The sequence below is a fragment of the Nansenia antarctica genome (assembly GCF_963989245.1).
Source record: "Nansenia antarctica genome assembly, chromosome: 2".
In the NCBI taxonomy this organism is placed as follows: domain Eukaryota; kingdom Metazoa; phylum Chordata; class Actinopteri; order Argentiniformes; family Microstomatidae; genus Nansenia; species Nansenia antarctica.
Window position 1 is genome coordinate 21,537,632 of NC_137675.1, and position 11,190 is coordinate 21,548,821.

The window sequence follows — 11,190 nt, forward strand, 5'->3', positions numbered from 1 at the left end:
TGCATCAGCACGACGGTGGGTTATTGCATTCTATGGTTCGTGTTCTTATACCAGTGCTCAGTATACAAGTATTTTAAATGAACATTCGTAATGTAGTCTGATGTTCATGGTCAACTAAATCAGGCTATTTTGTGAAACAATTATGTTTCCGCTACCTTAGAACTACTTAAAGTAATTGCCAGAAATGTTAGCTAGCAATGTTAGCTAGCTATGTGTTCATAAATTCCTGGTTCCATTTTCAGATGAGTTTGTTAAAGTATTTCAAACGAAAAGTACCAGAAGATGAGGAAGATGGTCAGGTAACCACACATAGTGAAAAATATGATGATAAATACGATGTAATAATATGATGAGACGGTATGATATGGCACGTGGTCATATGGTGGTCTTGCGGCCTGTCTCGTTCCAGCGAGTCAACTCGTATACATTGTGCGCTCTGCGCTGCGGGCTATCTTGTAACTTCGCAAACAATAGCAGCATTTAAAATGTTTTTTTTAAAAGTTTAGTTTATGTTCAACTGGAAAAGGTAGTGAGCACAGAATTTCGTGTTTTGAATCTGCTAAAATTGCCTTTTAAAAAAGCCTGGAGCAGGAGAGAAGAGTGGAGCAGCAGAGAAAAGAGTAGCAGGAGAGAAGGGTGGAGGAGAGAAGAGTGGAGCAGCAGAGAAGAGTGGAGCAGCAGAGAAGAGTGGAGGAGAGAAGAGTGGAGCAGCAGAGAAGAGTGGAGCAGAGAAGAGTGGAGCAGCAGAGAAGAGTGGAGGAGAGAAGAGTGGAGCAGCAGAGAAGAGTGGAGGAGAGAAGAGTGGAGCAGCAGAGAAGAGTGGAGCAGGAGAGAAGAGTGGAGCAGCAGAGAAGAGTGGAGCAGCAGAGAAGAGTGGAGCAGAGAAGAGTGGAGCAGCAGAGAAGAGTGGAGGAGAGAAGAGTGGAGCAGCAGAGAAGAGTGGAGCAGAGAAGAGTGGAGCAGCAGAGAAGAGTGGAGCAGAGAAGAGTGGAGCAGCAGAGAAGAGTGGAGCAGCAGAGAAGAGTGGAGCAGAGAAGAGTGGAGCAGCAGAGAAGAGTGGAGGAGAGAAGAGTGGAGGAGAGAAGAGTGGAGCAGCAGAGAAGAGTGGAGCAGGAGAGAAGAGTGGAGCAGCAGAGAAGAGTGGAGCAGCAGAGAAGAGTGGAGCAGAGAAGAGTGGAGCAGAGAAGAGTGGAGGAGAGAAGAGTGGAGCAGCAGAGAAGAGTGCAGCAGAGAAGAGTGGAGCAGCAGAGAAGAGTGGAGGAGAGAAGAGTGGAGCAGCAGAGAAGCAGGGAGACAAAGGAAAACACAGACTCTCAGGCTGGGACCCTAAATGGGCAGAGAACAGGAAGTTCCCATGGCTGTACAACAGTGACCGTGGTGAGTATACAATTTACACCATATCATGCACTTCAGAATATTTCAGTGCAATATGACCAATAATGCCAATTTACTCTGTCCTTACAGGAATGTTTTGCCGCTTATGTCGGCAACATAAACAGACCCCAAAGGGAGGACCAGCAGGAGCCAATCGGCCATTTATAGAGACAGGCAGCCAACAATATAGGCTTGGTCAATTGGACAGGCATGCGAGGACAGAGCACCACAAACAAAGTGTGAAGTGTCATGCTTCAGTGGCACAAGGTGAACTTTCTTCTTTAGATATAGGAAGCTATTTTAATTGATAAAGGACTATCAGGTATAACCAGCTTTTGTTGCAATAACCATTTGTACCTGCTTTGTATAGGTTCTTCAGTTGTGACTGCATTCAACCCAGTCATCAATTTAGAGCATGAGGCCATCATTGGGGGGTTTAAATGCCTCTATTACCTCACCAAGCGAGAGCAGGCACACCACACCAATTATCCTGCTCTCCTTGAACTTGCCGAGTTGCTGGGGTGTGACTACTTCAAAAAGCTGAAGGTAAACAATGATCATGCTTGCTATGTTGTTCTTGTTCTTGTTCGTTGTTCTTGTTCTTGTTCGCAAATTATCTTCAAAATGTAATATTCCAACTATAATCAAATGTATTTTTAGATAAGGAAACAGACCACCTACCGGTCCCATGTCATCATAGATGAAATGTTGGAGATTTTGGCTAAAGTGGTCATGGAGCCAATCCTCCAAAACATCCACTCGTCCTTGGCTATTGGGCTGGAGGTGGATGAGAGCACAGACGTCTCTGTGCAGAAGCAGCTGGATATACACATCAGGTACTATTCAAATCAAAGTACACTGATTGTGTCTGAGTAATACATATATGTTGAGGATGTCTTTTTGTGCTTTTCAGATATATGGACAATGAAGGCCAGCTCCACAGCCAGTTCCTCGATCTGGTGTCAGTGCCTGACGGAAAGGCAGCTACTATAGTGGCTGCCATAAAGGATGTGCTGCACAAAAACAAGGTTCCAACCGAAAGGTTATTTGGATTGGGAACAGATGGAGCTGCTGTAATGACCGGTATGAGACACAACATGAGCAAGTGGAATTACTGTAAATGGGTTTTTATTTTTACTGCATGTTTTAGTTGCTCAGACACTGACCATGAAATGGTATCTGCATGTCTTGATTCGATTATATTTATTTTCCTGTAACAGGGCGGGTGAATGGTGTGGCCAAGCAGCTGCAGGACGACTTCCCCTGGATGCTGCCAGTGGCGTGTGCTGCCCATCGCCTCGCCCTGGCATGTAGGGATGCCTCATCTGCGGTCCCCTACATGGCTACCTTCAGGGACCACTTGCAGCAGCTCCATCTATACTTTCATAACAGCGCCAACAGAACGGCCGTTATGAAAGCTGCAGCACAGACCTTGGGCCTCACTGACTTAAAAATGAAGGTGAGATCACAGAAAAACATAATAAAATACTTTTAACTTTTAACAGTAATGTTGGCCATTATTGTGTACTTCAGATGCACTTCCTGTGTTCTGAATGTCTTCTCTCATGACGGAAATATGTTTCAGCAAGTGAACCTTTATGAGGTCCCAGTGACGATGGCGTGCCTGAGGACCATCAGAGATGCAGGAGATGCACAGCCCCCTGGCTCATTCTTGGCCCAGCTCAATAATGAGCTTGATAACCCTGCAGGATTAGGGGCGTTTAATATCACCCATGAGGAGGAGAGGGAGAGGAGAGGCAGAGGCCAGCTGGAGCAGACTAGGGAGGCACTCTGGTCCCGGTTCAGGACGCAGGTACATTTGTTTTGGATGTTACATGTTGATCTAGTCTAGTACTATAAGTGTTAATCTAGTAAGTACTATAATAAGTCTGAGGAAATTAAACAAAATACCAGATAGGCACTAAGGTAGCCATCCCAATTGTGTTTTGGAGGAAACAACATGACAATCAGTTTTCATTGCAAAACCACTAAAGCTATCCAAACTCCAAAGCTATCCAAACTTGCAGTCTTCCACTAGTATTGTATGTTTATCCTCTATACAGGGCATTTCTGTAAAAGACTCCCAGCACTCAAACTAGTCTGTTATTTGTGCCATGTTTAGGTAATGGAGCCCTATCTGGATGGCCTCCAGGATAGCCTGGACAGAAGGTTCCAGAACCTGGACATCATGGGGGCATTTCATGTTCTGGGACCCCAAGCAGCCAAGGAGGATGATGCCGTCAACATTGCACATCTTACCTCCCTGTCTGCAAAATTCCTGCAGCAGTCTGGAGGAAATGTACCGGTACTGCAAGAATGGCCTTCTTATAAGCAGCATGTGCTGATTGGAGCATTCAAGGTAAAATCTGAAAGTCACAATTAATAGTTCTGCAGAAAGATAATTGAGGACCCCAGAATAATGTTGTCTCACTGTGTTATGTGTTTCAGAACATGGACCAGCTCACTATGATGGGTAAACTGTCATCCCAGCACGATGAATGGGGACAGCTCTACCCATGTCTGAGTCAGCTGGCCTCACAGTTCCCATCTCCAGTGTGAACTGTGAGAGGGACTTTTCCACAATGAATAGGGTAATTTACTAAGTAATCTAAATCTGATATTGTTTGATTTCTCTCACCTTCCCACATACTTATATATTTTTGTCATTGTTTTTGTCAATATTTTTGTCATTGTTTCTATTTGCAGGTGAAGACTGACCTGAGAAACAGACTGCAGGGGGACCATCTGGCCGCCTGCATGATACTGAGCATCAACGGGCCGCCAATAACCGAGTTCCCTTATGACAGAGCCTTAGAGCTCTTCTTCGAAAAAACAAGAAAAATAAAGTGCTCTCAGCCAGGCTGCACACTTTGCCACTAAGGCCCCCCCCCCCCTCCAAAAAAAGCATGACCCTCCCCTGTTTTTCCACCTAAGAAAAATCCACCTCTACCAGACAACTGCATTACTTACTTTACTCATGTACTTATTATTGTGATTATGTACCTTGCTGCAATGCTAATGTTGAAAACATTAGGACACAGGAATTGCACACTACCTGACTACTTGAGAAATACCTGAACACTTTCATTTTCATCTTGTTGAACTTTGCACAGCATGTTACACTATTGATTGCACTTTAATTCTGCTGTAGTGCGACTACCATCACTTATCACTTTATTCCTTATCATTACTTAATTTACTTATTTACTTGTGATTATTGTGATGATGGTATTGTTGTGATTATGTACCTTGCTGCAAAGCTAATGTTGAAGAACCACAGCCAAAGATTTGTATTATTGTGTACTGTAAAATAAATTCTGATTCTGATTCAAGATTTTTTTGTATCATTAAAATAATAATAGTTACAACAACCATAAAGCCTCCATAATGATAATGAAAAGAAGGGGAGACGAATTTTTTATTGACAACGGAATTACATGCTGGAAAAACATGCAGACACAGACAATAAGAGACACACGGGAGAAGTACGGGAAAACATTTTATTTTTTTGGGCCATCCTCGAGGCCTGCAGTCAGCGCTACCCGCCACCATTGTAAAAATTCCTGAAGGAAACACTGAACATGTTACATAAGAGGCACCATAGAAACATGTCACATAAGAGGCACCATAGAAACATAGAACGTAAGAGGCACCATAGAAACATGTTACATAAGAGGCACCATAGACACATAGAACGTAAGAGGCACCATAGACATGTACCTGCATGTAAAACAACAAATGTTGTACAACAAAACAAAACAAGAAGGTGTATTAATCGTAGAGGTACTGGGTGATGAAGTGATGTAGTTTCTGTCTGTTGACTGTCAGCTGGAAGAGAGGACTGACTCCCAGGAACACACACCCGCTCTGCTGCTCCTCTACCAGTACCTGAGGACAAACACACACGGGAATAAATGTAACAACTTATGGATTAACATTTGGATCCACAATGACACAAAGGACACACAAGTGGGTGCTACACATTGGTAGTGATGAGATGAGTTCTACCCCTCTTACAATAATAGCACATTGCATGTCTAGAAAGGCGCTATATAAATGCAATCAATTAATTATTAATAATAATATATTATATATCAGACCTCTGACCCGAATCCTTATAAGCCACTGATATTAATTATTAATAATATTTATAACATACTAACACAAGCAGGATGGGTACACATGCATGTGCTCACAGACACACAGACACAGACACAGACACAGACACAGACACAGACACACAGACACACAGACACACAGACACACAGACACACAGACACACAGACACACAGACACACAGACACACAGACACACACACACACACACACACACACACACACACACACTTACCCCCAGGTCTGTCAGTGTCCTGACCGTGGTGCGTGCCACTTCCTCTGAACAACTGTCTATGTTAACACAAAAACAAACACAGCTGTAAATGTCTTTGGTTCAAAGTTGTATTCAGCTCAACATCAGAGCTGTTTTGAGATTCTTTAAATCAATATGTAGCCTCATGGTAAGGTGGCACAGTGTGACTAATGCGGTTTATCTATTGTGTATTACATTGACAGGTTTCCACTTTCATGTTACAGCCCCCTCAGTGAGTCTGCTGTGTGTGTGTGTAGTCTCACCATAGTGTCCTCTGTCTTTCTTGGCCAAGTCACACAGATGGGAGTGTATCTGGGCCACACACACAGCCTCTGCAGGGGTCACACATACATTTTACACACATTTTTTCTTTGGTCTCCATTGATTTAGTCACTGTAATTGTGGCCATTGTTAAAGGATACAAATCCCATTACCTTTGAACAGAGTATGATTATCAAGCTAACATTTGCGTAATGGAATGCACATGCCTGCTCTGTACTAAAAAACAGCAAATATTCCACTTGTGCATGGATGGATGGATGGACATGCATGCAGACAGACAGACAGACAGACAGACAGGCACACACAGAGACACACAGAGACACACAGAGGCACACAGAGACACACACACACACACACACACACACACACACACACACACACACACACACACACACACACACCTGGCAGAGGTGTGTGTAGGAGGTGCAGTCCCTCTATGGCCCAGCCTAGTGCCCTCAATTGGGCAGCCAGAAGACTGTAGAGGAAGAACAGCATCTCTGGACACTGAGAGGGCTGACTCAACTAGAGAGAGAGAGAGAAAGAGACAGGGAGAGGGGTTGAGGGTGTAGAGATAGGAAGTTTATTTTATACATATTATAATATTGTATATACTCAACATACAAATATATAGGTTTCTGTGTGTGTGTGTGTGTGTGTGTGTGTGTGTGTGTGTGTGTGTGTGTGTGTGTACGAGTGTGTGTACCTTGTAGGAGCGTGTGTCATTTTCTTCACAGTCAGAGTCACTGTGGTTTGGGTCATCTGAGGCCCTCCAGTTCCTGACCACCTACACACAGGAGAGGAATGAACCAAGGAAGAAAGTGAAGAAATTGAAATTCAGTTATAGGCCCCTACAGTGAGATGATAAATGTGTGCATCAATGTATGAAACTTTGTGTGTGTGTGTGTGTCTCACCTCCTCCATGACAAGGACGCCACAGCGTACCAGACTGTCCACTGCATCCAGAGCAAAGCTATGAGAAGACTGACATGGCTAGAGAGACAGAGAGAGAGAGAGAGAGAGAGATACAGATGACAGATGACAGAGAGAGAGTTCTGTTAAAGATGTTGATCTGTAAAGGACTCTCTGTAACCCAATTGTAGGGCTTCCATGTAACCTGAATGGACTGTATGTAATGTAACTTCATAGAGCATCTGTAACCTGTAAAGATTCTTCGTAACATTATTATTTGTTTTGAATCAGAAGTCAATGGCAGTAAATGGGAAACTGCCATTTTTAGATTGTATCAACTTTGCCCTTTGTCTTTGCAAGTTATGTAAGAGAATATTCCCTCAATAGGAAAACAACATTTGTCATTACATTATATATATATATACCATTCCCTCTGATATCCCACCAATCGACCCCCCTGAACACCACATGCTGATCAGCCCTCCAACCTGGAAAGAGGTGGAAAACACAGTGCGTCGAGCAAGAACGGCATCAGCCCCGGGGCCAAACGGAGTCCCATACAAGGTGTATAAGAACGCATCAGATGTCCTGAGGTTTCTCTGGAGGCTCATGAGAACAGCATGGCAGAAGAAGATAATACCTAAAGCGTGGCGCAGGGCAGGTGGAGTCCTCATCCCAAAGGAGAAGGATGCAGTCAACATCAGCCAATTCCGTCCAATCTCCCTGCTAAACGTTGAGGGCAAAATCTTCTTTAGTGTCATTGCACAGAGGATGGCCGAGTATCTGAGAAGAAACAAATACATCGACACATCTGTACAGAAAGCAGGAATATCAGGATTCTCGGGGTGCTCAGAACATTTCAGCATGATCTGGCACCAGATCCAAACGGCAAAGGTGGAGAGACGGGACATTCACGTCGTCTTTCTGGACCTTGCCAATGCCTTTGGCTCTGTGCCCCACGAACTCCTGTGGTCTGCCTTCGACTTCTTCCACATACCGGACACCATCACAGCCCTGGTTAAATCCTACTTCCAAGACATGCAGTTCTGCTTTACCACCTCTGACTTTACCACCTCTTGGCAGTGCCTGGAAGTAGGCATCATGGCGGGATGCACTATTTCACCCCTGGCATTTGTGATGGCAATGGAAGTCATCATCCGAGCCTCAAAATGGGTTGTAGGCGGACAGCGAGTTGACTCTGGTCAGCGTCTCCCTCCGCTCAGAGCTTACATGGACGACATTACAACGTTGACCACCACCGTCCCATGCACCAGGAGGCTGCTCAGAAAACTGGAAGAGAACATCAGTTGGGCCCGTATGAAGATCAAACCATCCAAGTCACGAAGCATCTCAATTGTGAAGGGAGTGCTCTCTGACCTGAAATTCTTCATCGGCGATGATCCAATCCCAACAGTGTCTGAGCAACCTGTAAAAAGCCTTGGCAGGTGGTATGATGCAAGCCTGAAGGACAAAGACCAGGTTCTACAACTGCGCAAAGATATCAGCAGTGGCCTGCAGTCCATCGATAAAACACAGCTACCTGGAAAGTTAAAGGCTTGGTGCCTGCAGTTTGGACTCCTACCACGGATGCTGTGGCCCCTCGCAGTGTATGAGGTCCCAATCTCAACCGTAGAGAAGTTGGAAAGAGGAGTCACAGGCTACATCAAGAAATGGCTCGGAATTCCACGATGCCTTACCACCATAGGTCTCTACGGAGATAGCATCCTCAAGCTGCCCCTCACCAGTCTCACAGAGGAGTTCAAGTGTGCAAAAACAAGACTCCAGATTACACTGAATGAATCCAGAGATTTAGTGGTGAGCAACAACGCACCAACCTTGACAACCGGGCGCAAATGGACACCAGCCAAAGCGGTGGAGGAAGCAACAGCAGCCCTCAAACATGCTGATATTGTGGGGTATGTTCAGCAGGGAAGAGGAGGCTTCGGGCTAACAGCTGCTCGCCCTGCTTGGAGTAAGGCCACAGCACCAGAACGGAGGAAGATGGTGGTGGAGGAAGTACGCCATCAGGAGGAGGCTGGAAGATGGGCCAAGGCAGTCTCTCTTGCCAAGCAGGGACAGTGGACGCGATGGGACAGTGTGGAGAGGAGGAAGATTAGCTGGAAGGACATGTGGGCCATGGAAGCGAGGCAGTTGAGCTTTATTATCAGAGCTACATACGACGTCCTTCCAACACCAGTTAACCTTGGCCAGTGGTATGGTGAAGACCCGGGGTGTGCCCTTTGTTCCACGCCAGCCACCCTCAGGCACATTCTTTCAGGGTGCAAAACTAGTCTCGCCCAAGGACGCTACACGTGGCGTCACAACCAAGTCCTGAAGATCTTTGCGTCCACCCTGGAGGACAAACGAGCTGCCACCAACTCCCTACCGCCATCAGCATCCAACCACCAACAGGCAATTACCTTTGTCCGTGAGGGGGCAAAGGTTACCAGGAGCAGCTCGACACCATCTGAGCGAGGCCAGCTACGGTTGGCCCGCGACTGGAAGATGCTGACTGATATTGGACGACAGCTTGTGTTTCCTAAAGAGATCGCCATAACCACCCTGAGACCTGACTTGGTTCTCTGGTCCCCTTCTCTAAAAAAGGTGTACATCATCGAACTAACCGTACCCTGGGAGGACGCAGTGGATGAAGCTTACGAGCGGAAACATCTACGCTATGCTGAGCTCGCCGCCGAAGCACAACACCGCGGCTGGAACACTGAAGTCCGCCCAGTGGAGGTGGGGTGCAGAGGGTTTGTGGCAAGATCTACCACCAGATTGTTTACAGACCTGGGAATCAGAGGCCAAAGCCTGCGTTCAGCCGTCAAAGCTGCATCGGAAGCAGCCGAAAGAAGCAGCCAGTGGCTTTTTATGAGAAGGAAAGATCCCTGCTGGGCCCCGAAGTAGCCAACTAGAAGGTATGCGGTCAGCTTAGGCCTGACTCAGGGAAAAGGACGCCCCTGCCTTGCATAGTCTCATGAGATGTCAGCCATTCTCATGACGAATTAGGATTGACGCAAGTTCGGGGCTGATCCCCCTGAGCTGGCCACCTCTGGCGAGGGTGTATAGTGTGATGGCCGAAACACCCCATGACCTGGAGGAACACTACTGATGATGTGTCCGAAATTAAACCTAACCCCAGCCCCCCCCCCCCCCCCCGCATGAATCACTCACCATCAAGACGACACACACGCACACACACACACACACTCTCACGTACGTACCTGCACAAAGAAATTTACATCTTATCCTGTGTTTCATAAATCAAACTATAACACTAGTATACTCGCTTGAGGCCTCCTACCAACAATTTATAATTTTATTGTGTACACCAAAATGATGACTATGTTCTATAGAACTTTTATTGAGTCGGTGATGTCTTTTTGCATTGTGGTGTGGTTTGGGAACCTGAATCTGGCCAATAAGAATAGGCTTGGTCAGCTTGTCAGAGTGGCCAGTAAAGTTATTGGGATGAACCAAGCAAAGCTCGCTGACCTTTATGATCAGCAGGTCGCAAGGAAGGCCCATGTCATATTGGACTGTACTGACCACCCCCTACAGAGAGAGTATGAGCTGCTACCTTCAGGTAGAAGATTTAGGGCCGGTTGCTCAGACAGGGCTTAAATAAAGACAGGACTAGGCCTAATCTTGACTAGTTAAACTAGGTCATTTAAGCCGCTTGCATGAAAGTATCTCAACTGTGGCTAAGTCGGAGACTATGGAGTCCTGGAGTAAGCTAAGTAAGCCTTATTGCAAACACCTGGATTAAGCCTCATTTGAGGGAGGCGGAGCCAGGCTAGTTCATACAATGGTCCCCATGAAAACCCGGAATGGAACAGAAAACACAATTTTTAGGAGCTTTTATTTTGAAAGCAAATGGTTTTATCTTAATTGTCAGAAAAATATGTAAGAAACTGATGTGACTGATGTGGATCTTGAGATGGAACAATGGCAGTGGCAACCAGAATTCGTTCAAAGAACTACACTGAGTTGGAAAAGACGCTACTAAAACAAATTGCATCAAACCATCCAATCATTGAAAGTAAAAACCATACTGCTGCTACCGAGCAAAAGAAGAAGAGTAGTTGGATTGCAATTAGCAGCAGTGGCGGCTCCTGCCAAATCTCTCAGGGGGGGCAATTGTTGCGTTGATGGTTAAGGTGACACGTTCAAGGGTAAATTCACCTAAATCAGCGGGCTTAAATAAATTGACTCTCACAGCCATTGGTATTCAGTTATCACATATTTTATTTTAGG